Raw genomic sequence first — 15,282 nt, forward strand, 5'->3', positions numbered from 1 at the left:
TTGACTTTAGGAAGCTCCCCCTCCCCTCCCCCCACTCACCATAAACAACACCATAGTCACGTCTGTGGAGTCATTTAAATTCCTTGGAACCATCATCTCCAGGGACCTTAAATGGGGGCCACCATCGACTCCACAGTCAAAAAGGCCCAACAGAGGATGTACTTCCTGCGGCAGCTGAGGAAACACAATCTGCCACAGGCAATGATGGTCCAATTCTATACTGCCATTATAGATTCTGTCCTCGCCTTCTCCATCATGGTCTGGTTTGGCTCAGCCACCAAGCACGATATCTGGAGGCTGCAACGAATCTTTCGATCAGCTGAGAAGGTTGTTGGCTGCAACCTTCCCCCCATTGACGAACTGTACACTGCAAGGGCCAGGAAGCGAGCGGGCAAGATCATCTCTGACCCCTCTCACACTGGCCACAAACTCTGAAGCACTTCCCTCTGGAAGGCGACGCCGGACTGTCACAGCAGCCACAGCCAGACATAAAAACAGCTTTATTCCACGAGTAATAGCTCTACTCAATAACCAAAGTCTGTAGTCTCTTTTTGCTTTTTTAAATTTCACTCGCATGTTTAAACTGTAATGTTGTATTCTTAATGTTTTAATGTTTTATGCTTTATTCTTAATTGTTTACTGTACGTTCGTGTTGTTACTTGCGAGCGGAGCACCAAGGCACATTCCTTGTATGTGTACATACTTGGCCAATAAACTCAATTCAATTTAATTCATTTCAATTCAATTAGTGCACCAGTGTGCAGAATATAATGTTACTGCGTTATAACGTGAGAGTTAGAGAAAGTATAGATTAAAAAAAGTGCCAGGGCTACGGTGTGGGGGGTTGGAAATGTAGAACTTTTGTGTTGGAAATGGGATGGGAAAGTCCTTTGATTATGTTGGCTGTTTTTCCGAGGCAGAGTGAGGTGTAGATGGAGTGGATGGTCATTGTGATGCTCTGGGCTACATCTGCAACTCTGCAGGATTGTTTCCAAACCAAGCTGAATAGGAGAGGAAGGGAAAGTGACAGAGGTAGGGAGAGGCTCACATCACATCAGAGAATGGGAGGAGGGAAAGGCATGTGTGTGTACATGTGTTCATTAATATCACTCTGGCACACCAGTGGCATGAAGACATTTTCAGTTCTGCCGCACTTTGTTATAACTGACGATATATTGTTAGCCATATGCAGCATTCAAATAAGGTGTGATTGAATTTGTTTTAATGTGCATACTATGAAAAGATTATTGACCACTGAACCATTTTGCAATCCTTTTATAGTTAGCCTCAGGCTGTGCAATAGTGGGTTCAGACTTTTCATTTCATGACTGTTGTATAATGTCAGGGAAATTGAATTTGCTGTCATTGAAGGAAAGGTGAAATAGTGGTTTTAATATCTGAAACTTCACCACAATTACCAAAAGCTCTTAAACCTGAAAAGAACTAAAACGAGGAATTTGATGTGTCGCACTCGAACTTGCCCTATAAGCCCCTCAGTGTCAGAGTTCATTTATAATCAAGTAGCAGAAATTATACTTTTGTTGTACAAGTCGTTGGTGAGACCGCACTTGGAGCAGCGTGTGCATTTCTGGTTGCCCAGCTCCAGGAAGGATGCATAGGAAATGAACTGCAGATGCTGGTTTAAACCGAAGCCAGACACAAAAAGCTGGAGTAACGCAGTGGGACAGGCAGCATCTCTGGAGAGAAGGAATGGGTGATGTTTCGGGTCGAGACCCTTCTTCGACCCGAAACGTCACCCATTCCTTCTCTCCAGAGATGCTGCCTGTCCCGCTGAGTTACTCCAGCTTTTTGTGTCTATCTGCAGGAAGGATGTCATTATTTGGAAAGGGTGCAGTGGAGATTGACCAGGATGGTACCTGATCCTGTGGGCTTGAGTTGTAGGGCTAGGTTGGACAAATTGGGACAATTTTCTTTGGGATGGAGGAAGCTGAGGGATCTTGCACATCTGAATCTTATTTTTTAGATTTAGAGATACAGCACGGAAACAGGCCCTTCGGCCCACCGAGTCCGCGCCGCCCAGCGATCCCCGCACATTAACACTATCCTACACACACTAGGGACAATTTTTACATATTACCCAGTCAATTAACCTACATACCTGTACGTCTTTGGAGTGTGGGAGGAAACCGAAGATCTCGGAGAAAACCCACACAGGTCACGGGGAGAACGTACAAACTCCGTACAGATGGCGCCCGTAGTCAGGATCGAACCTGAGTCTCTGGCACTGCATTCGCTGTAAGGCAGCAACTCTACCGCTGCGCCACTGTGCTGCCCCTTGAGATGTATTGAGATGTACAAGATCACGAGAGGCACAGATAAAGTGAATGCTCACTCTCTTTTTCCAAGGGTAGAGGATTTTAAAACTCAAGGTCATAGGTTTAAGGTGAGGGGGAAATTTAAGAGAAACCTCAGACAACATTTACATTCGGACTATATCTGGAACGAGCTGCCAGAGAAAGCTCTAGATTACATTTAAAAGACATTTGGATAAATATGGATAGGAAATGTTTAGAGGGTTAAAAGCCAAGCAGAAAAAACCCCACAATTTTCTCACAAATAAGCAGACTATAATGCAAAGTCAAAAATGATTCCCCCGTCTATGCAGTTTGGAGCCTATTTGGAGGTTGGCTGAAGTGCTGTGTGGTAGTGGTTCTACCAGCCTTTGGCCAAGATTGAGAAAAGGTCTTTTTAACCAGATCTAAATGTCTTTTACAGCATGAGGTGTCTTTTTTTAAACATTGAAATAAGTTTAAATAAGTTTGAAAAGAAAACAAAATAAATTGATCATATATTGGAAATCTAGAGGGTAAAATCTCAGGAAAAATTGTTAGCCCCCGCAGACTGAGATGAGAGTGGCGGTAATTTCTTCTTCTAGAGAGTTCATCCTTTGAAAGACCATTTGGGCCTCTTCTCACTGTTATTGGCGAGCAGGAGTTAGAACCAGAGGCAAAATCCCACTGGACTTTATGAGATGGCCACAGAATCCTGACCTCAGTTCAATTATTTTTATATATTTTTTAGATTTAGAGATACAGCGCAGAAACAGGCCCTTCGGCCCACCGGGTCCGCGCCGCCCAGCGATCCCCGCACATTAACACTATCCTACACCCACTAGGGACAATTTTTACATTTACCAAGCCAATTAACCTACAAACCTGTACGTCTTTGGAGTGTGGGAGGAAACCGAAGATCTCGGAGAAAACCCACGCAGGTCACGGGGAGAACGTACAAACTCTGTACAGACAGCACCCGTAGACAGGATCGAACCTGAGTCTCCAGCGCTGCATTCGCTGTAAGGCAGCAACTCTACCGCTGCGCCACCGTGATCCCACATAGCACCTCCATGGGAGAGATTGATGACACTCACGGTCCATTAAATCACAAAGTTCTTTCTCTCTTTGTGCTTGCCTGGTCTGCTGAGTATTCTCTGCATGTTCTGTTTCCATTTTGTTTTAATCCAGCATCCGTGGAATTTTGCCTTTGGTACAGGAAAAGTTTATGGGTCAGACATGGGTAAGTGGGACTAGCTTAGATGGGGCCCTTTGGTCAGTATGGATGAGTTGGGCTTAAGGGCCTGTTTCCGTGCTGTAAGAGTCTGTGACACTATGACTCTCTCAATGACGTGCTACGGTAGCGCACGGTAGCGCAGCGGTAGAGTTGCTGCTTTACAGCGAATGCAGCGCCGGAGACTCAGGTTCGATCCTGACTACGGGTGCTGTACTGTAAGGAGTTTGTACGTTCTCCCCGTGACCTGCGTGGGTTTTCTCCGAGATCTTCGGTTTCCTCCCACACTCCAAAGACGTACAGGTATGTAGGTTAATTGGCTGGGTAAATGTAAAAATTGTCCCTAGTGGGTGTAGGATAGTGTTAATGTACGGGGATCACTGGGCGGCTCGGACTTGGTGGGCCGAAAAGGCCTGTTTCCGGCTGTATATATATGATATGATATGATATGAATGCTGAGAACTATATTATGCACTCTGTATTTTCCCCTTTGCTCTACCTATTGTATTTCAGATTGACTTGAATGAATTTATGTCTAGCATTATGTGATCTGATTGGATAGCAGCTTTATTCTTAATTGTTAACTGTACGTTTGTGTTGTCATTTGTGAGCGGAGCATCAAGGCACATTCCTTGTATATGCACATACTTGGCCAATAAACTTATTTATTCATTCATTCAAAACAAAGCTTTTCATTGACATGGCAATAGTAAACTTTAACCACCCTATCTAACTGAGTTGTCACTTTCAGGGGACCATGTATTTTGTACTTCTAGATCCCTCTGCTCCACATCACTCCCCAGGGTCCTACCGTTGACTGTGAATGTCCTGCCCTGCTTGGACCTCCCATCAGCTTTGAGCTGGCTTTTGATAAGGTGCCACATAACTGGCTGATCAGCATGTACGGGTTGTCGAGACCAGGGAAATTAAACTTACCAAGTAACAGAGGAATGCGATGAGTGTTTCTTTTTGGAGTGAAGTAGATTAAAGAATAGTATTCACTGTGATCAGCGTTGGAGATATTGATTCCTTCCGATTCTACTAATGATCTCAACTTGGTGGTGCAGGCCGCAGTTTGCAGATGACACAACACTCGGCAGTATTGTGAATTGCGAAGAGGGCAGTAAAAGATCTCACCAGAGTATAAGCAGGCTGGCAGAATGGGCAGATGCGTGGCAAATGAGTTTCAATGCAGAGAAATGTGAGGTGATTCATTTTGGAAGCAAGGACGAAGAGAAGCAATGTGGACTAAAGGAGAAAATGGGTGGAAGTAGAGGGACCTGGGGTTTGGGTGCTTAAGTCGAAATCATACAGCGCGGAAACAGGCCCTTCAGCCTTACTCGTCCATGCCGACCAAGATGCACCATCTAAGCTAGTCCCATTTGCCCACATTTGGCCCATCTCCCTCTAAACATTTCCTATCCATGTACCGGTCCTGGTCTTTTGAATGCTGTTATTGGACCTGCCTCAGCTATCTCCACTGGCAGCTCGATCCACATACCCACCACCATCACAGTGAAAAAGTTGCCCATCAGATTTCTAATGAGTCTTGCCTCTCTTACCTGAAGCCTATGCCCTCTGGTTCTTGACTCCCTTACCCTGGATAAAAGACTCTGTGCATTCACCCAATCAATTCCTCCAATTATGCCTCTTAAGGATTTTCCCTTTATTAATTTTTCCACCATTGCTGACTATGTTTTCAAGCTAACAACTCGAGGATTCCTATTCTCAACTTGCCTTTCATCTCCCTTTTTTTGAGAGGCATTTTTATACTTATTTTTTTTGACCAAACCTTCAGTCAACTGGAGACACAAGGAACTCCAGATGCTGGAGTATTGAAGAAAACACAAAGTGGTGGAGTAACTCAGTGGGTCAGGCAGCATCTGTGGAGGGAAATTGACAGATGACATTTCGGGTCTCAGCCTGAAACATTGTCCGTCCATCCCCTCTCTAGATGCTGCCTGACCCGTTGAGTTCCTCCAACACTTTGTGGTTTTGTCAACTGTCCTGATACCTCCCCTAATAAATATTCTTTAAAGACAGATCCAATAGTGCATTCACCCTATCAATTCCCCTCGTGATTTAAAGCACCTTTTGAAGTGCGGAACGGTGGTGCAGTGGGAGAGTTGCTGCCTTACAGCGTCAGAGACCCGGGTTCGATCCTGATTACGGGTGCCGTCTGTACGTAGTTTATACTTTCTCCCTGTAACCGCGTGGGTTTTCTCCGGGTGCTCCGGTGTCCTCCACACTCCATAGACATACAGGTTTGTAGGCAAATTGCCGTGGTAAAATTGTAAATTGTCCCAAGTGTGTGTAGGATCGTGTTGGTGTATGGGGTGATCATTGGTCGGCGTGGACTCGGTGGGCCGTAGGGCCTGTTTCTGTGCTGTGTCTCTAAACTAAACCAAACTAAACTAAACCTCTCTACGAGCACCCCTTCACCTCAGTCATTGTATGTGGCAGGGCTGGTTAAGAAACTAGTTATTTAGGCATAAATAATTGTGGGTTTTATAATAAAGGCAAGAGAGTACAAGAGGAGTGGAGGCATACTGAACAATTCTACACCACAGCTCTGACTGAGTGGACCAGTGTTTAGTTCTGGTCATCTGATTATGGAAAGGAGGCGGAAAGACTGGAGGATTTATGAGAATGAACAACTGCAGTAAAGAGGAAGTTTGGAGAGGTTTTGGATGCTTTCTTTGGAGTAAAGAAGATGAAGGGGAGATGTGATAGAAGGATATCACATCTAGGGTGGCACAGTGGCATAGCTGGTAGAGCTGCTGCCTCACAACGCCAGAGACCCAGGTTCAATCCTGACCTCGGGTGCTGTGATATGGAGTTTCCACTTTCTCCTATGTCCGTGGGTGCTCAGGATTCCTCTCACTTCCCAAAGATGTGTGAGTAATTGGCCTCTGTAAATTGCCCCGAGTGTGTAGGGAAGGGAGGCAAAAGTAGGACAACAGAACTAGTCCGAATGGATGATCCATGGTTAGCATGGACTCGGTGGGCCGAAGGGCTTGTTTCCATTCTGTATCTTACAATCAATCAATCAACATAAACTGATGAGGAATCTGGATAGTGAGGAGTGGGATGGTGTTGGAGGGAAAGGGGACTGAAGGTCACAGGTCCAAAGTAAAGGGTAAGAGTATTCACAGTGACAAGGATAAAAGCTCATGACACAGCAGGCAGTTGGAGTCTCAGTACTGTGCCCGCAGACGTACAGGGCAGCAGCAGGTTTTATCCTGAGAGGAGTTGGATAATGTATGGTGAAGCAACATTTGCAAGGCGATGGAAAAGGGACAGTGTGGAGCTCGTAAGTTGATCCAGTCGACAATAGACAATAGGTGCAGCAGGAGGCCATTCGGCCCATCGAGCCAGCACCGCCATTCAATGTGATCATGGCTGATTATTCTCAATCAGTACCCCGTTCCTGCCTTCTCCCCATACCCCCTGACTCCGCTATCCTTAAGAGCTCTATCTAGCTCTCTCTTGAATGCATTCAGAGAATTGGCCTCCACTGCCTTCTGAGGCAGAGAATTCCACAGATTCACAACTCTCTGACTGAAATTTTTTTTTGCTCATCTCCGTTCTATATGGCCTACCTCTTATTCTTAAACTGTGGCCCCTTGTTCTGGACTCCCCCAACATCGCAGCATTTTGCAGGTACTATTACAACACCTAAGAAACATTTAGACAGGTACATTGATAGTGTAGGTTTAGAGAGATATGGGCCAAAATGCAGGCAGGTGGGACTGGTGTAGATGGGGCATGTTGGTCGCCATGGACAAATTGGACCGAAGGGCCTGTTTCCATGCGGTATGATTAGAGGGCCAGCACGGATATGATGGGTTGAATGCCCTATGGTGTAACCATTCGAGGACTCGAAGAATTTTTCTAACCAGACCAGTCAGAGGCAATTTTCAGGACACATTTACAGTGTTGTTGTATCTTGTATCCTGAACAATTGTTGGCACATATAGACGAAGTAGACAAAAATATGTTATGCAAATTGTAATAGAAAAAATGTAAGTCATTAAACTTGTGCAGTTCTCCAATATCTGCAGTTTCAAAGCTTTGCAGAACGTTAAACTAATCCAATGTTCAGAAGGCACTATTTGTGCATAGAGGCCACTGTACAATGCATAAATTATACACAATGTTGTCAACATCACAATCCTGGCAATTAAGCCAGTGATTGACTTACTGCAGTCTCTTTGTTCAACCCATTCCCTTTCTCATTGTAGTACATGTAAAGTGATTTTTGTAATCCTGTTGTCATTTAAATTACCTCCATGGTCAAATCCTCATTATCTGCCCCAAAGATGTTTCATCATGGCGGATTGGCCTGTTTGAGGCCCCTGCTAATTAAATTGCATTGCACAAAAAATCAGTTCTCCAAAATCATCCACATGTCACCTTGTTTGCTTGTAAGTGACAAAATAAAAGAGGATATTAATCTTCCTTTCTCTGTTCAGCCTTTAAGTTTATTTGATGTGCAGTTTTGGATAAGCCATTAATGGATTGCATTCTCATCAACTCTCCATTAGCATTATTTTTAATACATCTCCTTCGATGTCTAGAAGAGCTTGAATTACATTTTAGAGCAGTATTAACAATCTCTACATTGGTTGCAGATCTCTGCTCTCAGTGTTCTGACAAGGTAGTGCAGCTGATTGATCTATTTTAGTTCTGAGCATTGCTTGCCTGTTCAAGAGTCAAGCGTGTTTTATTGTCAGGATGTGTAGGAAAGAACTGCAGATGCTGTTTTAAATCGAAGGTAGACATAAAGTGCTGGAGTAACTCAGCGGGACAGACAGCATCTCTGGAGAGAAGGAATGGGTGACGTTTCGGGTCCAGACCCTTCCTCACCTCCCCGGGGCCGCTGCAGTCAACCTTCACAGCCTCCCCAGGGCCACAACCGCCGCCGACACTGACTCCCAACGCTCCCCGGGATCGCCGACCTTCACCGCCTCCCTGAAAATAAATAAACAAATAAAAGGAAGGTCTCGACCCGAAACGTCACCCCATTCCTTCTCTCCAGAGATGCTGCCTGTCCCCCTGAGTTACTCCAGTATTTTGTGTCTATCTTTGTGTTTTATTGTCATATGTCCCAGCCAGAACAATTACATTCTTTGTGGTTCCTTGTATAGTGAAACTGGCATAGTGTTTTATGTTGACACTCATGGTATGATGTTCAATTGGTATTGACCATGGATCCCCTCTCCCATCAGGCAAGAGGCACCTGCCTCCAGGTTCAGGAACATTTCTGTTCCCAGCTGTTATCGGGCGATTGAACCATCCTACTAACAACTAGAGAGCGGTCTTGACCTCCCATCGACCTCATTGGAAACCCTTGGACTATCTTTAATCAGACTTACAGTAACTGGATATGCACTGAACATCATTCCCTTTCTCCTGTATCTTGTACACTATGGACGGCTTGATTGTAATCATGTACAGTCTTTCCGTTGACTGGATAGCACGCAACGAGAAAGCTCTTCACTTGTAATTCGGTACACGTGACAATAGCAATGATAAACTAATAATGATAAACTAATAAGATGGTGTGCAAATCACTTCCACTGAAGGTCATCACTGTGCCTCGAGATGGACAGAATTCACTGCAATTCAAGGGCCTATCCATTTCTTTAGAGATACAGCATAGAAACAGGCCCTTTGGCCCACCGAGTGCGCACCTATCAATGATCACCCGTACACTAGTTCTATCCTACACGCTGTAAATATCCTACGCACTATTTACAGAAGGCAATTAACCTACAAACCTGCACATCTTTGGAATATGTGAGGAAACCGGAGCACCCGGACAAAATTCATGCAGTCGCTGGGAGAACGTACAAACTCCATACAGACAGCACCCACAGACAGGATCGGACCTGGGTTTCTGCCACTGTCAGGCAGCAGCTCTAATGCTGCCCCATTGTGCCGCCCAGCCTTTTGCAAGGAGTTATTTTGTTAAGCTCTGGTTCCCCTTTAACATGGTACCACGCAGAGTTGAGCGATGACATTGCAAGGCCTCCTGAATAAAATGCAAAGTGCTTGAGTAACTCAACAGGTCAGACCGCATCTGTGGGGGGGATGGATAGGTGATGTTTTGGGTCAGGTTCCTTCTTTGTACTGCAATGCCTCCTCACCTGTATCCAACTTTCACTGGCCAGGGAAGACAGAGTGCTGGAGTAACCCAGTAGGTCAACTAACATCTACAGTTCCTCGTTTCTCCATTACACTTGCCAGGCTTTGTCTCACCACCGTCTCTATTCCAGCTTTCTCTCCAAAAACAACAATCAGTCTGAAGAAGGGTCCTGACCTGAAATCTCGCCTATCCATGTCCTCCAGAGATGCTGCCTGGCCCGTTGAGTTACTCTAGCACTTTTTGTTCCACGCACGTTTCCAGCAATCCTTATTCAGTTTAGTTTAGAGATATAATGCGGAGGCAGGTCCTTCGGCCCACCGAGTTTGCACTGACCAGCGATCCCCACACACTAACACCATCCTACACATACCAGGGAAATTTACAATTTTATCAAGCTAATTAGCCTGTAAATCAGCCTGTAAACTTGTACGTCTTTGGGAGGAAACAAGAGCTCCCAGAGAAAACCCACGCAGTCGCAGAAAGTACGTGCAAACTCCATACAGACAGCACCCGTAGTCGGGATTGAACCCGGGTCTCTGGCGCTGTGAGGCAGCAACTCTACCGCTGCGCCACCGTGCTGCTCTGTGTCCACGATGTCTCCTGTTTGGTACAAATGAATGGGAAATGGACTTGTACACATTATTTCACAGAGATTGTATCCCTTTGCAGTAACGTTGAAGGAGAGACTGCCAATATGGCATGCTGCTCAGTCTAGTATTGCCCAGTCAGCTTTGCAGTCCTACTATTGACTCCCTGCAAGGTCAATTTAACAAATCTTACCAAATTCATCACACTTTTCCCAAGTTCGCTGAACAGGAAACTGATAATGCAACATTGACAGATATGAAATTATTTGATAAAACATTGGTAATATTTTTGTCTTGGATAAGTTTTGCTTTAACTCTGTTTCGTAGAGGTAGTGATTTTTTTTATCTAACTCCTTCCTTGATCGCCACACATTCCACACCAGGAGGGATTGTGTTTGGACTTCTCATTGATTTGAGAGATGAGTGTAGGTTGGGTAATGATCCAATACTGGATGCATAAGCACAGTTACATTGATCCAGATGAGGATCACAGACAGACCTTTGGACACTGGAGGCTGAAAGAGTGCAGGGAAGATATACGGGGAAGTGCAGTTTAGTTTGGTGATACAGCACGGAAACAGGCCCTTTGGCGCACTTAGTCCACACCAGCGATTCCCCCAATACCTACACTATCCTGCACACACTCGGGACAATTTACAATCATACAAAATCAATTAGCCCACAAATCTGTACGTGGGAGGAAACCGTAAAAATCCCGGAGAAAGCCCATGCAGGTCATGGGGAGAACGTACGAACTCCGTACACACAAGCACCCGCAGTCAGGATCGAACTCGGGTGTCTGGCGCTGTAAGGCAGTAGCTCTACTGCTGCACCACTGTTCACCGTTGTCAGAACTCGAGTGCCTGAGCTATAGGGAGAGGTTTGGGCAGGCTAGGATTCTATTCCTTGGAGCGCAAGAGGCTGAGGGGCAATTTTATACAGGCGCATAAAATCACGAGGGGAATAAATAGGGTGAATGCACAGTCTTTTTCCCAGGGTAGGGGAATCAAGAACTAGAGGCCATAGGTTTGCAAGAGGGGAAATATTTGATAGGAACCCGCGGGGCAACCTTTTCACTGAGAGGGTGGTAAGTGTATGGATCGAGCTGTCAGAGGAACTATTGGAGGAAGGTGCAACAACAGGTAGGGCAGGGAGAGAGGCCTCTATTTTAAAGAAAAACTGAGGGGTGATCTTGTAGAGGTGTATAAATCATATGGGGAATAGATGGGGTGAAAGCACAAAGTCTTTTGCACAGAATGTGGGAATCAAGAATGTGGGCATTGGTTTAAGGTGAGAGGGGAAAGATTTAATAGGAACCTGAGGGGCAACTTTTTCACAGAGGGTGGTGGGTATGTGGAATAAGCTGCCAGAAGAAGTAGGCAGATGCAACAACATTTAAAATACATTTGGACAGGTACATGGACAGGAATGTTTTAGAGAGACGTGGGGCAAACACAGGCAAATGCATCTAGTTTAAATGAGGTTTCTTGGCAAGTTCATAATTTCATGTTCATAAGTCATAGGAACTGAATTAGGCCATTCGGCCCATCGATTCTACTCCGCCATTCATTCATGGCTGATCTATCTTTCCCTCTCAACCCCATTTTCTGCCTTCTCCCCATAACCCCTGACACCCTTGTTAACCTCTGCCTTAAAAATACCCAATGACTTGGCCTCCACAGTCGTCCGTGTCAATGAATTCCACAGTTTCACCACCCCATGACTAAAGAAATTTCTCCTCGTCTCCTTTCCAATGGCACATCCTTTCAATCTAAGTTTTATTTTCCGAGTCTTACTTACACTTGTCTGAGTATTGATCAGCATGAAGGAGTTGGGCCGAAGAGACTGTCTCGCTGCTGTATGACTTGGTTTTTCTGCAAAAGGCTCGGGGAATAGATTCGCAACTGCGTAGCCTTAACTTCACACGAACTGACCTTGTAGGCGTGCCACAACGTTAGCCACTCACTGCGGCCCTGTGGTCGCCCCTGACTGTGACTACTGACCCCATGTTTCTCCCCCCCCCCCCCCCCCCCCGGTACTGTTTCTCCGGCTGCCAGAGGGAATGGACTTTGAGGCTCTGACGTGTTTAGTAGCCACGCACATTGCAGTGGTGCGGCACTTCCATTCTCCACAGGGAGCTCCTGCAGGGAACCCAGCAGATCACGTTCCAATGCACCACGCAGGAGGTAACGGAGACTAAAGATTTTTAAAGGGTGATTTCTCCATTGACTAATTCATTTCAAAGGTGTGTTTGAGTTCCCAAACTGGGAGCTGGCACTGAGACCTGATAGAAGGGTATAAAATTATGAGAGGCGTAGATAGGGTAGTCAGTCAGAACCTCTTTCCCAGTGTGGAAATGTCCAACACCAGAGGCCACAACTAGGGGGAATGTTAAATGCATCATGGATTTGAGTGTCCCCCTCCCTGACACTTAGTCTGCTGAAAAGTCTCGACCTTTTCTCCAGAGATGCTGCCTGACCCAGCTTTTTTTGTCTATCTAAAGTTTAGTTGAGACTAGACCAAATGGACTCGTTGGGCCCAAACCTCTCCTGCATTGGTGCAGCACCCTCTCCTCCCCCCTCCCTCCCTCCTCCCCTTCCCTCCTCCCCCACTCCCTCCCTCCACCCCCCCTTCAACACACTCCCCTCCCCTCCCCTTTCCCCCTCCACCCTACTCCATCCCCCTCAACCCCCCTTATCCTCCTCCCCCTCCCTCCCTCCATCCCCTCCCTTCCCTCCTCCCCCTCCCTCCTCCCCCTCCCTTCCCTCTCCCCCCTCCCTCTACCCCCTCCCCCTCCCCATCCCCCTTAACCCACCTTATCCTCCCCCTCCCTCCACCCACACCCTCCCTCCACCCCCACCCCCCTCCCTCCACCCCCACCCCCCCTCCCTCCCTAGGAGATAGATTTAAACTTTCAAATGTGAATAACTTTAAAAATATTACACCGATTTCAATGAAATTTCTTCCATTGGCACCAAAGAAACGACGGCGAGTAAGGTGGGCCTAAAATTGTCGCGCTATCGTGTACCGTTTTGGCTGTAGTTCAGGAACAAACAAACAAACAAACTAGAGTTTTTGTATATAGATGTGCGGGGCAAGTTTTTTACACAGAGAATGGTGGGGGCCTGGAATGTGTTGCCAGGGGTGGTGGTAGAGGCAGAAACGAGAGTGGGGTTTAAGAGGCTTTTAGATGGACACATGGAAGCGCAAGGAATAGTGGGATATGGATTATGTGCCGCCAGATTTAGATCAGTTAACTTTTTTGGCACAAACATTGTGGGCTGTAGGCCCCTTTCCTGTGTTGTACTGTTCTATGATATATGATCTCTGCAGAACTGCTCTCTGTCAAGACTGTTTAATTGTCATATGGACTGAAACAGAACAATACAATTCTTACTTGCAGCATGATAACAGGCCTGTAATCATTACATTGACAAAACAAATATTATTGCAAAAAAGACAAAGTCCTTGGTGCAACCAAGGCAATTTAGAATGTGTAGTTTAATTGTCGTTTGTAGTATTCAAGAGCCTGATAGTTGTTGGGAAGAAGCTGTTTTTGAACCTGGAGGTCACGGTTTTCAGAGTCCTGTACCTTCTTCCCAATGAAAGGAGTGAAATGAGTGGTGTTGGTCTTTGATGATGCTCATAAGGTCATAAGTGATAGGAGTAGAATTAGGCCATTGAGCCCATCAAGTCTACTCCACCATTCAATCATGGCTGATCTACCTCTCCATCCGAACCTCATTCTCCTGCCTTCTCCCCATAACCTCTGACACCTGTACTAATCAAAAATCTATCTATCTCTACTTTAAATATATCCCCTGACTGATGTTGGCTGCCTTTTCGAGGCAGTGCCTCCTGTAGATCCATTCGACGGTGGGCAGGTCTGTACCCATTATGAACTTGGGTCCAACACCTTCTGTGATTTCCTTAGTTCCTGGGCATTTGAGTTGCCAAACCAGGCCACAATGCAACCAGTCAATATGCTCTGACCTGCCTCTCACAGTTGAGAACAGCATACATGAAACTAGCGGCAACCAGTTGTTCATGATTATTACAACAGTAAAGCCGCTGTTGGAAACTATTATATACTAGACCGTGGACCCATTGGGCTCAAACCTCTCCTGCATTGGTGTAGCACCCCCTCCTCCCCCTCCCCCCTCCTTCTCTTCCCCCTCATTCCCCCCCTCCCTCCCTCCCCCCCCTCCCCCTCCCTCCCTCCCCTCCACCCTCTCCTCCTCCTTCCACCCCCTGCCCCTTGCCCTCCCCCTTTCCCCTCCCCCACTTCATCCCCCTCCTCCTCCCCCTTCCCCCCCCCACTCCATCCCCCTCCCCCTTCCCCTCCCCTTTCCCCTCCCCCATTCCATCCACCTCAACCCCCATTATCCTCCCTCCTCTCCCTCCCTCCCTCCCTCCCTCCCTCCCTCCCTCCCTCCCTCCCTCCCTCCCTCCCTCCCTCCCTCCCTCCCTCCCTCCCTCCCTCCCTATGAGATAGATTTAAACTTGAAAATGTGAATAACCAAAAATATAATACCGATTTCAATGAAACTTCTTCCATTAGCACCAAAAGGACGACAGTGAGTAAGGTGGGCCTAAAATTGTCGCGCTATCGTGTAGTGTTTTGGCTGTAGTTCAGGAACAAACAAACAAACAAATGAGAGTTTTAGTATATAGATTATATCTATGTGTATTGTCCGTAAACTGCAGTAGTGAGAATTTCATAGTTCAGAGATGCAGCGCAGAAACAGGCCCTTCGGCCCACCAAATCCACGCCGACCAGCGATCACCCCCTACACTTACACTACCCCACGTACTAGACATAATTTACAATTAACCTACAAACCTTTGTGTCTTTGGAGTGCGGGAGCAAACCGAAGCACCTGGAGAAAACCCTTGGGGTCACAGGGAGAACTTACAAAGTTCACACAGACATGCCTGGATCAAACCCGATTCTCTGGCGCTGTAAGGCAGCCAACTCTACCACTGGGCCGCCTGTTGTCAGTACATGTGGCAATTAAA

The 15,282-nt window shown here is 46.3% G+C and overlaps 1 protein-coding gene across 26 annotated transcripts in view; it reads left to right on the plus strand.

The window, feature by feature from the left end:
* Window positions 1–15,282, plus strand: part of rbfox3a (RNA binding fox-1 homolog 3a) — a 1,329,152-nt gene that overhangs the window by 554,969 nt on the left and 758,901 nt on the right. The window lies entirely within an intron of this gene.

This window comes from Rhinoraja longicauda, chromosome 6 (genome assembly GCF_053455715.1).
Source record: "Rhinoraja longicauda isolate Sanriku21f chromosome 6, sRhiLon1.1, whole genome shotgun sequence".
Lineage (NCBI taxonomy): Eukaryota > Metazoa > Chordata > Chondrichthyes > Rajiformes > Arhynchobatidae > Rhinoraja > Rhinoraja longicauda.